The sequence below is a fragment of the Sorex fumeus genome, unplaced genomic scaffold (assembly GCF_029834395.1).
Source record: "Sorex fumeus unplaced genomic scaffold, SorFum_2.1 ptg000037l, whole genome shotgun sequence".
NCBI classification, from domain to species: Eukaryota; Metazoa; Chordata; class Mammalia; order Eulipotyphla; family Soricidae; genus Sorex; species Sorex fumeus.
Window position 1 is genome coordinate 8,331,321 of NW_026606094.1, and position 19,635 is coordinate 8,350,955.

At 40.0% G+C, this 19,635-nt stretch overlaps 1 pseudogene; it reads right to left on the bottom strand.

The window, feature by feature from the left end:
• Positions 1 to 9,155, bottom strand: part of LOC130027711 (uncharacterized) — a 31,313-nt pseudogene extending 22,158 nt beyond the window's left edge.
• Between the last annotated feature and the right edge of the window lie 10,480 nt (positions 9,156 to 19,635).

The window sequence follows — 19,635 nt, forward strand, 5'->3', positions numbered from 1 at the left end:
ATGCAAACATTAGCATTACATACATTAATGTAATTAATGCTTAGCTAAGGACTTGTCTGATTACAATCCATATTGGAATAACAGCGGCACTCAAAGTTTGTAGCAAATTCTTTCACATCTAGTTTTGTAAAATTCTCATTCACTTTGGACTCTTTAATGTCCACATTTCCAATCGTAAATGTTTCTTCTTTCAGGTGAAGATAGTCAGTTGAGTTCCAATTTTTCCTTTTACATATTCCTTGCCCATTACAGAGCACTTGGCTACACCTTTCAGCTGCTCGGGTGACATTCAGTAAGTAAGGATTTAGGACATCATTCAGGTAATTGGTTAGATTGTTGCATGAATCCTGTAAATAAAAAGTTAAGGGTATCAAAGAACAAGGTAACATATATAAGAATAGATTCACCTTGTGAAGCATTTTCTAACCAATAACAACAAAAAGAGGGCCTGAGCAATAGTACAGCAGAGGAGGACATTTGCCTTGCAGGCAGCTGACTGGATTCAATATCCAGTATCCCATATGGTCCCTTGAACACTGCTTGGTATAATTCCTGAGTTTTGAGCCAGGAGTAATTCTTGAGCATCACTGGGTATGACACCCAAAACAAAAGTAATGAATCAATTAAAAAAAAAAACGACCAACAAAAAGAGCAACAACAGGGGCTGGAGAGATAGCACAGTGGGTAGGATGTTTACTTTGCATGCTCTGACCTGGGTTCGACTCCCAGCATCCCATATGGTCCCCTGAGAACCGCCAGGAGTAACTCCTGAGTGCAGAGCCAGGAGTAACCCCTTTGCATCACTGGATGTGACCCAAAAAGCAAAATAAAATTAAAAAAAGAGCAACAACAAATGAAATTCAGCAAGGGAAAAAATGCTTTTTCCTTTTACTCTTAAAAATAAAAATATTTTAAAGGTTTTCAAGAGCTATTTTAAGAAATTTAAGTGCCATTTAAAACCACGGAATAATTACATGATTGAGATTCAATATATTTTAAACTTGGTTTATCTATTGATTATCATGCTTTAATCAGGGTGAAGAATTGTTGGCTATATCTAGAGGAGATATAGTAAAGCAGGTATGGTGTTTGCCTTGTTACCAGCTGATACATATCTGATGTCCTGTACTGTACATGAGCCCAAGCACTGCCTGTGCAATCTATGTGCACAGAGTCAAGCTTAAACCCTTTACGTGAAAGGGTGTGGCCCAAAGTCCAAATCAGTGTATCTGACAGGTTATGGGCTTTGTGTCTCTCATCCCAATTATTTCAGTGATTAAGTGTCTGAATTTAACGAAAACAAGCCAACATTCAACATTCCTTTTTTTTTTTTTTTGGCTCGCACTCAGGAATTACTCTGAAAATGCTCAGGGGACCAAATGGGATTCTGAAGATTGAACCTGGACAAACTCATGCAAGGCAAATACCCTACCCACTCTGGCCCAACACTTTAACGTTTATTTTAACTGTATCATCTGTCAACTAAGAATAGATTCAGGTTATGTCTGTAAGGTTTGTTATAAAGATGGCAGGATATAAATTATTAAACTGCCTGTGTTTTACCAGGAATTAAAAACATTTTGCGCCATGTCTCATAAGCCAGATTCCTCTGGTTCCACACGAATCTCATAACATGAAAAGGAAAGAACTTCTCTACATTTCACAAAGACCTTACTTCCACCATTGCAATTAGACTTGGTATTACTGAAACTCAAGCTGCAAATTAACCAGGAACATAAGAAAATTTCTTAAGTCTATTTAATGCAGTATAGAAAAGTGATAGTAATTTTTATTATCAAACTTGCAGTTAAATGATTACAAATTGGAAACACAAGCATAAGAATTTGAAATAGAGTAAAGTAGCAACAATTTCAGGCAGTACCATAGGTAGAAATTAGCCAGGGTAGCAAAATCTCTCCCTTTGTGTGAGATGCTGAGAATTTCCTGATCATAATTGCAGACTGTGATGTCAGGAAGAATGTAAAATAAATTAATGAGTTAATTTAATACCCTCGCCTGCATTGAACTAAATGGGGGAGATGACATATTGGTCCTTATTGCATAAACTACAAAATGATCAAAACTTGTTAAAGCAAAATATCAATACAGGGAATTCATAGTGGTTAATCATAGAAATACAGTCTGTTGAAAATGGAGGTCATATGTTTCAGGAAACATGAGTGATGCTTTGAACTATTTCTAAAGTAGTTATATATTTTAATTCATTTTATGACAAATAAAAGATTCTGCAAAGTGTTTAACAGGATGTCTTTCAATTATTTTTTTCTGTTATTTCTTTAGGCACTATTCACTCCTGAGACATACAAAAATGCAAAATAGTTGAAAGCATTGAAATTATCTTTTTAAAGCTATCAAATGAAGAAACAAGAGGTAGTATAGAGTTTAAGAAGCTTCCTTAAATACAGCCAATCCTACCTCAATCCTGGTAACACATATAGTCTCCAAGTATCATCAGGAATGAATCTTGAGAAAAGAGTCAGAAGGAAACTCTCTGCACAGTTAAGAGTAACCCCCAAACAAACAGAAACAAAGTTTCACATTGAAGCTTACCTATTATTTCTATCATTAAAAAAGTGAAATCTTGACTAGTTTATCTCTGGGCACAAAAGACCAAAAAGTTCTTCACATCTTACATGATCAACTCTTTTCTTTACATTTCCTGAAACAAGATCCTGACTCTTGATACCATAAGACTTTCTCCATGACACATACATTACCATCATGTCTACTTCAATCAATAAAGGAAAAGTTCACCTCCAAATAATCTGTGTTCCCTATGACAACACTATTTTCGCATTAAGTCTAAAGGTTCGACCTAATTCAATACATTGGAAAAATGTATTCCTAGTCTCATCCCTCAGGTATGTTTTGAACATTTCCATTGATTTTGAAAACTAATTAATTACCCTTGAATTATTCTTCCAGGCCCAATTAAAATTAAAATAAACACTTTATGTTCCAAAAACACTTATAAACAACAATAGTTTCATTTTACATTATATTTTCGTACTTTTGCATTTTTTAAAATTTTGGGGTCACCTGGCAATACTCAGGGGTTACTTCTGTCTCTGAGTGTAGGAATTAGTCCTGCATTGCGGGGGAACCCATATGGGATGCCACATTTCAAACCAGGGTTGGCCATGTACAAGACAAATGCTCTACCTGCATTACTATCTCTTTGTCCCCAACATTATGTTTTCTTTATGTTACAGAATTCTATTACTCTGGGCTAGAGATGTAGTACTGCTTATAATATGCTTGTCTTGCATGCTGCTGACTCTTCAATTCCTGAGACACTTTTAGACCTTTGAGCCATTGGGACTGATCCCTCACACATACTGAGTACACTGTGTATGACAAAAGGGGGTCAAAAGAAACAGAAGTCTATCACTCTTGTATTTTCTAATGCATTTTAAAAAACAAAGTAATTTTATCCTAAAAGTTGTACAAAGAAACCAATAAGCCCAATTTTACCCAAGAACATTGTTTGATGACCTTTACAATAAAATTATTTTGTTCAGTGACTATATATATGCATGCTCAGTTAAGAATAATATAGTACTGTATCACAAACTCACAAGTGCTTGTCGACTAGTGCCTTTGAAGAGTAGAAACAAAAGATTAGAAAAAGAAGAATAGAAGCAGAGGAATTCATTAAAAATTACTCAACAAAATGCAAGAATTTTGAGATGGCAGAAGTGATTTTGCTGCTCAGTAGGAATCAAGTTCACGAAATATAAGTTCCAGAAAAAAAGTGCAGAATCATATTATTTACTTCCAGACTCGAAAGAAAGAAAGTACATCCTGCCTCCAATATAAAGAAACAAATGTTAGACTATTGTATTCCATAAAACACATTGTGCAACTCTGATGTGTGAGGATCATCACATTATTTTTATTCCTCAGAATCAACAAAAACATTAAAACTGAGAATAGTTTAGCCTATTGCCTACAATTAGACTTACCTTACTTTTGCTGAAATGGAGGCTTCCCCATGCTATAATTCCAGAGGCTCCTAGTGCAATACTCTCACCAATAGTATTCATAAGATCAAACTGTCAAATATGATAGAAAAAAGTTAAACCAATTGGAACAAAATTAAAATTATACATAGAACAGTAAAATAAAGTTAAACAACATAATCTACAATTATAATTTAAATCTTTTCTGCTAACATTTTATCTTTTAAAAGATACTGTCTTCATAAAGCAAAAATCTTTTCACAATGTTCATTGATCTATGGTCAAAAAAAAGAAGATACAGAGATGGATTGCACAGTGAATAGGTAAGGCACTTGTTTGGCAAGATTGGACATACCTTAGATCCCTGTACCTCATATGGTACCATGATAATTTATAGGTTGTCTCTGGCAATATAATTTGAAGAAGGAGAAAAATTATGAAAGAATAAAGGAGAGAGGGAAGGAAGGAGAAAAGGAAGGAAAAAAGGAAGAAAAGGAGGGAGGGAGAGAAGGAGGGAGGGAGGGAGGGAAAGAGGGTTGACCACCTATAAAAAGAAGAATTCAAGACTAGAATAAATTTCTCCATTACCAACAATACCTCATTCTCTATGGAAGCTTTATATGATTGAATCAAAAGTAAAATACATTCTTATTTTACACTCCTATCATTTTATGGTGAACAGGTTCTAATCATGTATACTAAAATATAAGTTAAATTCCCTTAACAAATGATGTACAGTTCTACTGAATACAAACCTGAATACAATGTCATGGCCTGTGGTTTGCACTGACTTTCTTACCTCAGGTAGAAATTCTCCAGGAGCATCTGTAAAATCCGGATGGACATACACAAAAACCGGAAGTAAATTTTCATCCCCATGCACCCTAAAGGCTTCCTGGACCCGATTTCTGGCAAAGAGTGCCGCCAGTGGATTTGAACTTAAATTTTTATTCAAGTAAATGGATGGGTAAAGAGCAGTGCTTTCATTCCACAACCAGTAGAGTTGATCGTTTCTTGTTTCTTGTTTTCTCTATGTCAAAGCAACTTTCATTATATTCGCTTTTTGTGTACTGATGATTGTACCAATCAGGGAAAAGGTAAAAACCCCAATAGTTCTTTGGTCTTAATAATTTTCCCAGTTTTAATGTCTTTAACATGAAATCCTTTGCTGCCCTTTCAAATTCTTTCATCGCTATCTGAGTAGCATCATGTAGATTAAGACTATTATTGTTTTGCATAACCAACTCAATAGATTTGTTCTTGTAAATAGTTTTTGAACCCCAATTTCTAGCCCAGAGGGGTCTCCAGTCCTCCCAGTCAATAACAGCCAAGCCTACAGAATCATTTTTTAAATATTTTCCAATGTTTTTACTGGCTTCTTCTAAGTGAGCAGTTAGATTTCCACACTGGGGAATACCTTCGTTCACATCTTTATTAGTATTCATATTTATGTGAGGATATAGACCAAGTCTATCCACATAAAACAATGTAACATTCTGTCCAGTGTTACTTTTAGTATGAGCTCCTACAAATGAGTAGATGCTCAGATTTATTGTCACATTAAATTCCTTGGGACATTTTTCAGTTGGAACATTCCATGCAAGAATGTAAGTAGTGTTTGGAATAATCGGGGATGCAGAATAATTCATTGTCAAGTAAATTGGAAACATAAGGAGGTGAACATTGCCAGAAATAATCCGTTGAACCCAACAAAGCTGCAATGGATGATGCATTTGACCTCTAGTAGTTTCATGACGAAACATAATAATAAAAAATGTGACCTATTTTGTGATCAATTATTTGATATATTTGATATTTGATGTGAGATAGTAACAGAAAAAGATGATAACTGTGGTTCAATTTATTATATTTCTTCTTTTCTCATATTTCAGTGATGTTTTCCAAATTTTCAAATATATCTAGAAAAAATATGTATTAAGCCTTCTTATCTGTATTATACATTGTAAATCTTATCATACTTTGAAGATCAAGAATCATGACTTTGATATAACATTTGAAGATTAAAGGCTTTCCTTCTGTTCATTTATACACAGCATGTACTATAACTCTAAAATAATTCAAGTCATTTCCTATATGTGCATTTGTCTTAATACAGTTAGATTTATATCCAAAGAGAAGATATTACTAATTAAGGCCTAGAATGATTATTAGATGTCTTTTTAACATATGTTAAGTAATCAAAATAGTATTTGTATCTGTCTGATGGCTACTGAATGTAGTATCCACAAATAAATTAACCACTAAGATCACTAATTTAACGTAGGGGAAGGAAAAGTCTCATATCACTTTTACACAAAATGATTTTTGCTATACTAAAATCTTATTGCCCTATGTAAAATTTATCAACATTTGGCTTGTCTCAAAATTATCATATGTCTACATGAATCTCTGTAATGGTATGGGTAACATGGCTATGAGGACAATATAAATCTCTCATTTCTAGAATACAGAATGTGTTTCCATTTCCTTATGTCGTCTTATGTATTTTAGTTGAAAACTCCTAGCAAATCCCACTTTTTCCTATAGTGTTTGGAGAAAATCATGCTACATATCTGCATTTCATTTCATTTGTCTTAATATGACTATCATAGAATATTGAATCAGTAAGCGATAAAATAATCCTAGTAATAATTCCTCTTATATATTTGATCTTAAATTTTGTTACAGTTTTTCTCTTCAGTTAAAGTTTGTTTTTTTCTAATGTATTAGTTTTTGAGACTTATATTGTGATTAAATATCATTTGATGCATTTGATTGCTCCTGATCAAAATACAATATGTAAATTAATTGTTGTAATGACGTCTTTAACTATTTCAACAAAAAGCATAAAAAAGTATGATCACTTGATCACATGACATCCCATTACTTATCGATTTGCTCAAGCCAGGCACCAGCAATGTCTTCATTCGTCCCTGTGGCTTGGTAATGTAGCGTCTGCTCGTTCTAGGAACATGAAGAGCCTCAAACTGATCTTTCTGGGTCTTGATGAAGAACTCTGACCATCTCATAGGTGGGCGGCCTTGCGATCTTTTGACCTCCTGTGGAATCCAGTCAGTGATGGCTCTAGTCCAGTGGTCGTCTTCAAATCTCGTTACGTGTCCAGCCCATCCGATTTTTGACAGCTTGGCAAACAAGACAGCTTCCCTGATATTTGACCATCAACAGAGGTTGGAACTCCAGATTCTTTCTCTCAATTAAGTGAAGCATGATACTCCAAGCATAGCTCTTTTGATTCCTCTTTGGGAGACCCAAATAGCATTGTCATCCTGTTTTCGTAGGGCCCAGGTCTGTAAGGCATATGTTAATGCAGAAAGAACAGTGGAATTGAAGAGATGTGCTCGGAGCCAGAGTTTCTTTGTCCTTTTGCCTATTTCTTTGACATTCTTGAAGGTGTTCCAAGTTTCCCTCTTCCTCCTGCACAACTCAGGTGCCAGGTTAAAAAAAAATTGTCATGTTGACTTCTTGACTAGGTACACATAACGTTGCATTCAGAGATGTTCATTCCGTTGAGAGTGAATGGAACATCAGGAATGAGACTGTTTCTCTAAACATTGACTTTGTGAGATTCAGCTGGAGTCCGACCTTTCCACACTCACGGTTGAAGTCGGCCAGCATTTGTGCTGCTTTGCTAATGTTTGGTGTTATAAAAACGATGTCATCAGCGAAGCAGAAGTAGTGTAGTTGCCAACCATCTGTCTTCACTTCGATATCTTCCCATTGCAGACATTACATGATGTTCTAAATGGTGGCACTGAATAGTTTCAGTGAAATAGTATCACCCTGTTGAACCCCTCTCTTGATGTCAATGATCACCTCCCTGTAGAATGGTGAGATCCTGTTAGTGAATCTGCAATACAGCTCACTGAGGATCCTGATGTATTGACATTGAACTCCATGTATGTCTGCACCTTGATGACTGCTTCAGTCTCAACAGAATCAAAGCCTTCTTTAAATCAATGACCATTACACAGAGCAGTATCTTGAACTCCCGAGAAACCTCAATGAGCTTGATTATCATGTGGATATGGTTTATTATGCTAAATCCTTTTTGGAAACCGGCTTGCTCGCATGGTTGTCCTTCACCTAGTGTTTTGCCAATCCTATTCAGGATGACTCGATTGAACTGATTGTTGACGAGGTAACAGGCAGATCTAGTGATAGTGGCCAATGTCGTGGATGTCTCCATTCTTGTACAGTTGTACAGTCCTGCTAGTTTTCCTTTGGGATGGAAACTTGCATTCAGACAGGTAGTGTGTGAAGAGACGAGCTAGTGTATAGCTGACTACTGATGGCAGGTTCTTCAGCTGTTCAGTTCTGAACTTGTCTGGGCTGGGTGCTGTTCAATTCTTTACTAATGAAATGGCATGTCGGATTTCAGAAAGGAGTACTTTGGGAACGATATATCCATACTGCGGAATTTGGTATGTGGGCAGGTGGAGGTGTCTATCAAAGAGATATGTGTAGAAGTCATGGATAATCTTCTCCATTGCCCTTCTGGAAGATGTGATAGATTCATCAGGACATCGGAGGGTAGTAATACTGGTCTTAGAGTTGGCGAATGACAGGGGCGGGCGTGGTCAATGCTTTTGCCAGCTTCTGCTGCATCTGCCAGCACTGCTACTCTTCTCTCTTTGAGGTCTACCTTGATCGCTTCTCTGCACTGCTTTGCGAGCTCGGACCTTCAATTGCGGTTGCCTGAGGCGTGCACTAAGCCACGTTGGCGAATGAGCTTGAGAGTTTTTGAAGACTGTGACTTTTTTGTTCCTATCTCTTTCTCGGTGTTCTTTGCACAATCGTGGAGTTGCTGAACTAGTCAATAATACTCCTCTTCAATGTTGACAATGATGGCATCTTTCCATGTTGCAGCAATAGTGCCAAAGAGCTCCCAGTTGGTGGTCGTTCTGGGAGTTCTCTTCTTAAACTTTCCATTCTTTTCTTCTCGTTCTATGAGGTAGCATTTTGCACGAAGGAGACGGTGGTCTGATCCTGTTTGGAATTTTGGGACAACAGCAACATCGGTTAGGCGAAACCGATGGTTGAATATGATGTGTTCAATTTCGTTGTAGAACCATCCACCAGGAGACTCCCATGTCCAATGTTTAGATTTGGCCTTCTGGATTGTGAGTAACCATGGATGGTCTTGGTCAACATGATGAACTCAGATAGTCTCTCACCCTGTCCGTTCCATTCTAGGCTCTGGGACCTGATGTGGAGTTCTTTGGCTGATCCTCTCCATTCTATCTTGGTACTATAATCACCGACAATGATCTTGTAGAAGGTGTGATCTATAGAACTTATAGAAATTCTCCAGCTCCATGTAGAGCTTCTCGATTTCTCCTTCTTCATAATTGGATGTTGGTGCATAGACAACAAAGATAGAAACTGCTGGCAGTGGGCTACATTTATTCAAGTGTAATCAACCTATTTGAGTTGTTAGGCATTCGAATGAATCAATGCTTATAGCCAAGTTTGCCTCTTTTTTAATGTTCTGAGAAAGATTTCGTCCCCAGTATCTAAAACGGTATGATGTTATTGATGCCTTTTTGTCAGACTAATGATGCATACTTGATCTTTCCTGCCTGCACCATCAAGTCCTCAATGGTGCATCGAATTCTAGCATATGTGCATTGAGAGTACAGACAGTCATTTTTGTCTTTCTTCATTGTGGCTGCCTAGGTCGGACCTGAAATTTTATCAGCCTCTTCTTCCTCATCCTTCAGAATGCTTCCATATTGGTGGCTCTTTCAGGATCAGAGGAATGAGAATCATTGTATTTACTTGTTTTGGCATATCAAACACACCACAGATAGGTTGCCAGCCTCTGCCTTGTGGACAGAACACTCTCGGTAGTTTGCCAGGCTCTCTGAAGGGATAGAGGCTTTTAGGGTGGCCTCTAATCGTCCTTGCAGGTGTTCCCATAAAAAAGTATGAATGACTGAAAATTTTCAAACTTTACAACCATTGTGATAAAGATTTGAAGACCCAATTGGCCAAATTGTTAGTACAACACAATTTCTCTGGAGTCTAAATTAATATGTAATTAGAAAAATTTAAGAATTTGAGTTTCATTTTCGAAGAAAAATTTTTCTTAATTGAACTATGAAGATTAAAACTAAAGAAAAATCTACTTACCTATATAGTATTTTAAAGTTAAAATATTAAAACTTCCTTCTTAGTAAATGAACCAAGACTTTCATTTCATCTGTATATTATCGATATCTGTACAATAAAGGTGCAATATGAAGAGAAGTTTTCTTTAAAAAATTTAGAGCTTGTTTTATGCTAGCTTTGGTCAGGTGATAAACATTACATTCCTTTGTGATGTGTTTTTGTTCATTTGAAAAATCTGAGTAATTTTCTTTAACACAAAGGGCTGCTATGACATGGAAATGCCACACATTCTACGTAATTCAGTGACAAATATTTATTTTTATTATTAGTTGCTGATTTTTCTAATTTTAGAAGTTCTTTTGAAGTGACTTTTTCATTAGGGTAGTCTTCTTTCTTACAGATAAGATTTCAATAGGTGTTCAGAACAGGGATTTGACTATCTATTTTATTTAGGTATGGTGAGCTAATATCCAGTTGGGTCCCTAGAATCTGGAAAATAATTTATAGTGTCCTTAATGTACTTAAAGAACGTTGAAATGGGCTGTCATAATATTTAGGGTTATATGCAAAAATATATACTTAATTTAAAGAAACCTATCTTTATTGAAAATTAACAACTCGTTGTCAATAACATCTTTTATGTATCATACTACTTCTCCTGGGGCTAGAGCAATAGCCCAGCGGGCAGGGCGTTTGCTTTGCATGCGGCCAACATGGGTGACCCGAGTTCGATTCTTCCGCCCCTCTCAAAGAGCCTGGCAAGCGACTGAGAGTATCGTTCTTGGCAAGCTACCCATGACGTATTCGATATGCCAAACACAGTAACAAGTCTCATGATGGAGATGTTACTGGGCCTGCTCGAGCAAATCGATGAACAATAGGAGGACCGTGACTGTGACTGTGACTCCTTCCCCTAGAAATCCTGAATATCGCCTTGATGTACTTGGGTACTTACCTATGCTTTATCTGAAGAATCCAAACACTCTTCTACCTTACTTTAAAACTAATATATAAAAACTATTTCTTTGTTTATGTAAATATATGTTTCTAGCCCATTTCGTGGTAACTTTTTATTTTGGCTAGGTGAAAAATGCCTACGGGGAGGTTTTCAACCACGGGTTAGTGGATCTAAAACATCCATATATACATAAACACTGGAATACTTCACAACTGTAAGAAAAGTTGAATGCATGCAATAAACTCAGAATGGTCTCAGCTATATGTGATATATGGAATACTGGATGAAATGGTGTAATGTTTGAAAATATGGGGGTGAGTGGGTATATCACTTTAGAACCAGAACATACACAGGAGGGCAAAGATGGGAAGATATCATGGGAAGAGAGAAAAGAAAAACTGGAATCCATGAGTAGTGGAATGTCAAGTGGATTCAAGTACATTGTGTGTTTAAGGAGTGGTATAGATAAATATACAAAACACAGCATCAACAAAAACAAAAAGAAGATTCAAATTTGTGTAACCCAATTTAAAAAGGTGCTTCTCAAGATGGCAGGCTGTAAATATGTGATGTCTGGTTGGGGATCTGAGAACAAAGAATGGGAAGAGGACACTGTTGATGTGAATAGTACTGGGACATAGTAGATCTAAAACCCAACAAAGAATATGACTGCAAATCCTGATGCATAAATAATGACAAAAACAATAATGCATAGATCACTTAATCACTTGAATTCCTGTTAATCGTTGATTTTCTCGAGCGGGCACCAGTAACATTTCCATTTGTCCCTGTCGTGTGCTAGTGTAGCCTAATGGCATCTGTTCGCTCTAGGAACATGAAGAGCCTCAAACCGATCGTTCATGATCTTGATGAAGAAGCTTGACCATCTGGTAGGTGGGCGACCACGCGGTCTTTTGACATCCCGTGGAATCCAGTCGGTAACGGCTCTAGTCCAGCACTCATCTTTAAATTTCATTACGTGACCAGCCCATCTGATTTTTGATACCTTGCCAGACGAGACAGCGTCACTGATTCTTGATCATAGACGGATGTTGGAACTCCAGATTCTTTCTCTCATTTGAGTGAAATCCTGATATTCCAAGCATAGTTCTTTCAATTCTTCTTTGGGAGACCCGAATAGCATTCTCATCCTGTTTGCATAGGGCCCAGGTCTCTGAGGCATATGTTAATGCAGGAAGAACAGTGGAATCAAAGAGATGTGCTCGGAGCCTGAGGTTCTTTGTCCTCTTAGTTATTTCTTTGACGCTCTTGAAAGCATTCCAAGCCTCTCTCTTCCTCCTGCGCAGCTCAGGTGCCAGGTCATTTGTCATGTTGACTTCTCGACCTAGGTACACATAGCTGTTGCATTTGGAGATGGTCGTTCCGTTGAGAGCATAGATAGTAGAAATAAAAGAACTGTGTGCATTTGAGCATGAGGTGGGAGAACTGTGAGAAGGTGCAATGAGAGGCTTAGGGGGCAGGGCTCAAGGGGATTCAGGCATATCAGTGTACTAAAAGAATGAGCTAGCTAAATAGTTGGAATCAATCACATTGAATGTTGATGATTGATTCAATCACAGAATCAACAAATTTGTAATTACAGACCAGAACTTTAACAATATAAATTACAAAGTTGCAGAGGCTTCTGGTCACCAGGGTTCCATCTGGGGGAGGCGGGATGCGGCGCCTACTCCATCTGGAACTTGCTGGTGCTCTCGGCTCTTTTTGGAACCTGTTTTTTCTTTTTTCTTTTCCTCCGGGATCCCGCAACCTCCATGTGTTCCTTCTCTTATTCTGAATGCTTCAAAGATGGCGCTGGGGGGCGGGCTGTGGGCGTGACTTCCGGAATCAAAGGTTACCTGGGAGGTGTAGTCCGGCAGATTTGAGAAAAATTCCTCGTTCCCGCATACTCGAGCTGTGTTTGTAGAGGCTTCTGGTCACCAGGGTTCCATCTGGGGGAGGCGGGATGCGGCGCCTACTCCATCTGGAACTTGCCGGTGCTCTCAGCTCTTTTTGGAACCTGTTTTTTCTTTTTTCTTTTCCTCCGGGATCCCGCACCCTCCATGTGTTCCTTCTCTTATTCTGAACGCTTCCGGGAACGAGGACTTTTTCTCAAAACCGCGCGGCCGCGTAAGCGGCCGCGGATCTCTCTATATACAAAGTGATCAATGAGAAGTAAACCACCCAATCTTTCTCCCTGAAAATCAGAGTTAAGTTTGGAGCATGGCCACAGCCCCAGAAACACAAGGACTTAATGCAGAAACCAGCAGCTTAGAGCAGAAAAGTGAACGGACGATGAGTTAACCCAGGCCATCATTTCTGCCCAGAGGGTAAAGGGTGTTGCCCCATTCGCCCTCTCTTCTCTGGAAAGAAGGATGGCGGCCGCATGGGAGCCTTGTGGACAGCAGGTATGAGCCGGGGGTGTGGGGGCGACTAAAACCTCATGGGAAGGGGGGCGTTCCGGTCCATCCTTCACGCCCTACCGAGGTCAACAGTTGCCCCCCACGAGCGGCTCTCCAGCACGGCCACATCCCCAGAAGCACAAGGGCTTAATGCAGAACCCAGCAGCTTGGAGCAGAAAAGTGAAAGGACTATGCGTTAATCCAGGCAATCATTTCTGCCCAGAGGGGAAAGGGTGTTGCTCCCTTCCGCCCTCCTCCCTCTGGAAAGAAAGATGGCGGCCACATGGGAGCCCTGTGGACAGCAGGTATGAGCCGGGGGTGTGGGGGCGACTAAAACCTCATGGGAAGGGGGGCGTTCCGGTCCGTCCTTCACGCCCTACCGAGGTCAACAGTTGCCCCCCACGAGCGGCTCTCCAGCACGGCCACATCCCCAGAAGCACAAGGGCTTAATGCAGAACCCAGCAGCTTGGAGCAGAAAAGTGAAAGGACTATGCGTTAATCCAGGCAATCATTTCTGCCCAGAGGGGAAAGGGTGTTGCTCCCTTCCGCCCTCCTCCCTCTGGAAAGAAAGATGGCGGCCACATGGGAGCCTTGTGGACAGCAGGTATGAGCCGGGGGTGTGGGGGCGACTAAAATCTCATGGGAAGGGGGCGTTCCAGTCCGTCCTTCACGCCCTACCGAGGTCACCAGTCGCCCCTCACGACTGGCTCTCCAGCACGGCCACGGCCCCAGAAGCACAAGGACTTAATGCAGAACCCAGTAGCTTGGAGCAGAAAAGTGAACGGACTATGCGTTGATCCAGCCCATCAAGTCTGCCGGAGGGGAAAGGGTGTTGCCCCATTCGCCCTCTCCTCTCTGGAAAGAAAGATGGCAGCCACATGGGAGCCTTGTGGACAGCAGGTATGAGCCGGGAGTGTGGGGGCGACTAAAACCTCATGGGAAGGGGGGCGTTTCGGTCCGCCCTTCATGCCCTACCGAGGCCACCAGTTGCCCCCACGAGCGGCTCTCCAGCACGGCCACATCCCCAGAAGCACAAGGGCTTAATGCAGAACCCAGCAGCTTGGAGCAGAAAAGTGAAAGGACTATGCGTTAATCAGGCAATCATTTCTGCCCAGAGGGGAAAGGGTGTTGCTCCCTTCCCTTCCGCCCTCCTCCCTCTGGAAAGAAAGATGGCGGCCACATGGGAGCCTTGTGGACAGCAGGTATGAGCCGGGGGTGTGGGGGCGACTAAAACCTCATGGGAAGGGGGGCGTTCTGGTCCGTCCTTCACGCCCTACCGAGGTCACCAGTTGCCCCCCACGAGCGGCTCTCCAGCACGGCCACGGCCCCAGAAGCACAAGGACTTAATGCAGAACCCAGCAGCTTGGAGTAGAAAAGTGAACGGACTATGCATTGATCCAGGCCATCAAGTCTGCCGGAGGGGAAAGGGTGTTGCCCCATTCGCCCTCTCCTCTCTGGAAAGAAAGATGGCGGCCACATGGGAGCCTTGTGGACAGCAGGTATGAGCCGGGGGTGTGGGGGCGACTAAAACCTCATGGGAAGGAGGGCGTTCTGGTCCGCCCTTCACGCCCTACCAAGGCCACCGGTTGCCCCCCGCGAGCGGCTCTCCAGCACGGCCAGGACTCCAGAACACAGAAACCAATTTCTTAACTATCTGACTTTCAGTAGAAATACTTCCAGGGTCAATAGGTAAAAGAGCAGAAATCCAAAACCAACATTTAATTCTTGAACCCAGCCATAGAAAGCAAATCACTTCACAATGCTTTTTCAACATGTCTGATTTGGGGGGGGGGGGGTAAACGCTAAATAATAGTGGTGAATCTTTTATTGAAACAATGAATCTAATCAAAGCAGATAGAGTGTTAACTAGAACTCATCTGCCTCACAGGGACGGGGAGGGGTGGGGGGTGGGGTTTTATTGGGGTTCTTCATGGTAAAAAATAAGTATTGGTAAAGGGAAATGTGTTTGATATTTGCATGACTGAGACATAAACCTGAAAGCTTTGTAACCTTTCCCACAGTGATTCAATAAATAAAAAAAAAAAAAAAAAGAAATTACAAAGTTGCAGCAGCCTGGGGCTGATGGGTGGGGGAGGAAACTTACAAATGGGGGATGGAACTTGAAACCAGTGGTGGGATTGATGGGAGAATATTGTATGTCTAATGGTCATCTATGAATATCTTTGTAAATTACAAGACCAAAAAGAAAATTAGGATAAAAATCTATCATCTCTCTTAAGTAATGACAATCTATTAATTACTTCAACGTATAAAATATTTTACTGATTAAGGCATTTTACAGGTGTCAGTTTTAAATAACTAATAGATAATTAAAAGCAAGTAATGCAAGCATGGTTAGATAAAATATTATATTTTATCAAAACTTGTCATTGTGAAGATAAAACCTAGTGGATCCATAACACTGAAAAGATGAGATTAAAATAGCTTAATTAAATTTGAAAATATGTCTTTCAAATTTGGAGGCTGGGAATGGACTTTGGTTGAGCAATGGGATCATGGAGTGTTGGATTGAAGGTTGGACATCATTATAAGTAACTTTGTAAGTAATATTATCTAAATGAAACAATTGTTTGTTTATAAATTCTGAAATTGATGTATGACAAAACTTCTTCATACCATAATATACATGATTGCATATATCAACAGTTGATTTTCCCAATTCTGTGAGATTTCTTTCAGTGCTTTTGCCTTCTGTGAGTAGCAAGTTGGTGAGTCTCCGTGACACTCCCATTTTGTCATCACCTGGCCTTGTTTTTAGCTGACCATCACTCTGCAACTGAGTTCCTGTTTCTCTTGTCTCAGGTTATCATAAAATGTCACTCTTGGTTACCTCTGTTCTTGGTGAGGTGACAGATGAACTGCCCTCTCTTTTCATCACCAAGGATAAATGTGCTCGGTCTTTATTAACTCATTCAGGGGTAAGAAAAACTACAAATATTTGGCAGAACTCAAAGAGTGAAAAAAACTTCATATGGTACATTATATTCTATTCTAGGTTAGAATCTATCATATATTTTAACACTTACATACTAACTGTATTTTTTATTTTATAAAAGTAAAAAAATATTAATGGTTGTCTGATATCTTGTAGATATATGGTCAATTTGCTACTGCTCAAAGCAACTCAATTTGAGCTTCATACTGCAATATTTGGCCTGGAGCAATAGCACAGTGGATAGGGTGTTTGCCTTGCACATGGCCAACCAGTCTGACCTGGGTTCAATTCCTCCACCCCTCTCAGAAATCCCGGCAAGCTACCGAGTGTATCTCACCCACACAGCAAAGCCTGGCAAACTGCCCATGACATATTCAATATGCCAAACACAGTAACGATTTTCACAATGGAGACGTTATTGGGCCCGCTCAAGCAAATCGATGAACAACAGGAGGACAGCGACAGTGACACTGACTGCAATATTTATTTTTTATGATTTTTAGTCAGCATTTTTCTCTTCTCTTATGAATAGAAATCTGTATGGTTAAAGTAACATGTATACTACCATGTAATGTAAAAGTACCAAGATTCTAAATTATTTTTTCCACTATTAGTTCTGAAATGCATTTGTTTCTCTCACCTATGATGTCATTTACCAATCACCAATCAAAGACAGAAAATTGTATTTAAGTATCTTTGATAAATCAGAAAGATTTTGTCAAGATAAAGGAAAACAATTTAAAGTGTAAGTTTTAATGGTTTTCTTCTTCATGGAATCATTACACTAAATGGGAAGGGGAAACCCAATGTAGGCTGAGTACTTTAAGGCTTCCATCAGACTGATCTGCTTATAAAGTCATAATGCTTGAAGATTTATTCATGTAGATTTTCTCTCAATATATCCAGTATGGAGCTATATGGCATTATCTATGGTATTTCTGATTTACCATTCCATCACTGATCTGACTCCAGTGCACTTAGATTTCATATTGTTTCATTTCTCTCTAAATGTTTATGTGATGGCTCACAGAGTTGTTAATATTTCTTTCTTTTTTGGGTCAAAATGGCAATGCACAGGGGTTACTCTTGACTCTGCACTCAGGGATTACTCTTGGCGGTCATCAGGGGACCATATGGGATGCTGGGAATTGAACCAGGGTTGCAAGGTAAATGTCCTACCCGCTGTGCTGACACCACAGCCCCGTTGTCAATGTTTTTTTAAAAAAATTCTAGAAAATACTTTTAACCGAGCATGACCGTGGTTATCCATCTCTTAATTTTTTAATTCTTGATATTTACTATGTTCCAGGTATGGAAGAAAAGTGAATTTTAGTTCACCCTATTACGTACTCTGATAAAAGTTTATGACCCAAAGAAGAATAGAGTTATGTCTAGACAAACTCATCATATTTATTAAGTTGCTATGTAAAAAGGAGCCTGTTTGTTTTGTTCGTGGGTCATATCCAGTGTTGTTCAATTCACACTCCTGACTTTACACTCCTTTGCCCTCTGGGATTACTTCTGTTGGACTCAGGGTTGCTATTAGTCCTCTGAGAACAGACCCTCAGTTTTCCACATGCAGTACAAAGGAATCTTATCATAAGTGGTCTTTCTCGGGCTTCATAAAGTAGACTTTTTACAAAATTTAACCTAAAACTGTGTAGTAGTAGCATATATAAACATATATGTCTATATGTATATAGATACATATGACAAATTTTAGATATATAAAACAAAGCACAATAAAACGTTGAAGCTTCTTAATCACTTACTTAATCACTTAACTTCCCACTAGTCGTCGATTTGCTCGAGCAGGCTCCAGTGACGCCTCCATTTGTCCCTGTCGCGTGCTAGTGTAGCCCAATGGCATCTGTAAGCTCTGGGAACATGAAGAGCCTCAAACCGATCGTTCATGATCTTGACGAAGAAGTCTGACCATCTGGTAGGTGGGCAGCCATGCGGTCTTTTGACATCCCGTGGAATCCAGTCAGTAACAGCTCTAGTCCAGCGGTCGTCTTTAAATCTCATTACATGACCAGCCCATCTGATTTTTGACACCTTGGCAAATGAGACAGTGTCCCTGATTCTTGATCGTCAACGGATGTCGGTACTCCAGATTCTTTCTCTCATTTGAGTGAAACATGATATTCCAAGCATAGCTCTTTCTATTCTTCTTTGGGAGACCTGAATAGCGTTCTCACCTTGTTTGCATAGGGCCCAGGTCTCTGAGGCATATGTTAATGCAGGAAGAACAGTGGAATCAAAGAGATGTGCCCAGAGCCGGAGGTTCTTCGTCCTTTTAGCTATTTCTTCAACGTTCTTGAAGGTCTTCCAAGCCGCTCTCTTCCTCCTGTGCAGCTCGGGTGCCAGGTCATTTGTCATGTTGACCTCTCGACCTAGGTACACATAGCTGTTGCATTCGGAGATGGTCATTCCGTTGAGAGCAAATGGGGCATCAGGAACAAGGCTGTTTCTCATAAACATTGTCTTCGTAAGATTCAACTGTAATCCTACCTTTCCACACTCACGGTCAAAGTTGGCCAGCATTTGTGCCGCTTGGCTGATGATTGGTGTTATTAAAACAATGTCATCAACAAAGCGGAGGTGGTGTAGTTGCCAACCATCTAGCTTCACTCCCATTCCTTCCCATTCCAGTCATGGCGTGATGTTCTCGAGGGTGGCACTGAAGAGTTTCGGTGAAATGGTATCACCCTGCTGCACCCCTCTCTTGACATCAACGATCACTTCTTTGTAGAATGGTGAGATCCTGGTAGTGAATCCGCAATACAGCTCACGGAGGATCCTGATGTATTGGGCTTGAATGCCCTGATTGGCTAGGGCTTCAATGACCGCTTCCATCTCAACAGAATCAAAGGCCTTCTTTAAATCAATGAACGTTAAACAGAGCGGCATCTTGACCTCTCGAGAAACCTCAATGAGCTTGGTTATTGTGTGTATATGGTCGATGGTGCTGAATTCTTTGTGGAACCCGGCTTGCTCTCATGTTTGTTCTTCTTCTCGTGTTCTGCCAATCCTATTTAGGATGTCTCGAGTGAAAAACTTGTAGATGACAGACAATAGGCAGATTGGGCGATAGTTGCCAATGTCTGAGTTCATCATGTCGACCAGGACCATCCATGGTAACTCACAGTTCCAGAAGGCAGAATCTAAACGTTGGACATGGGAGTCTCCCGGTGGATGATT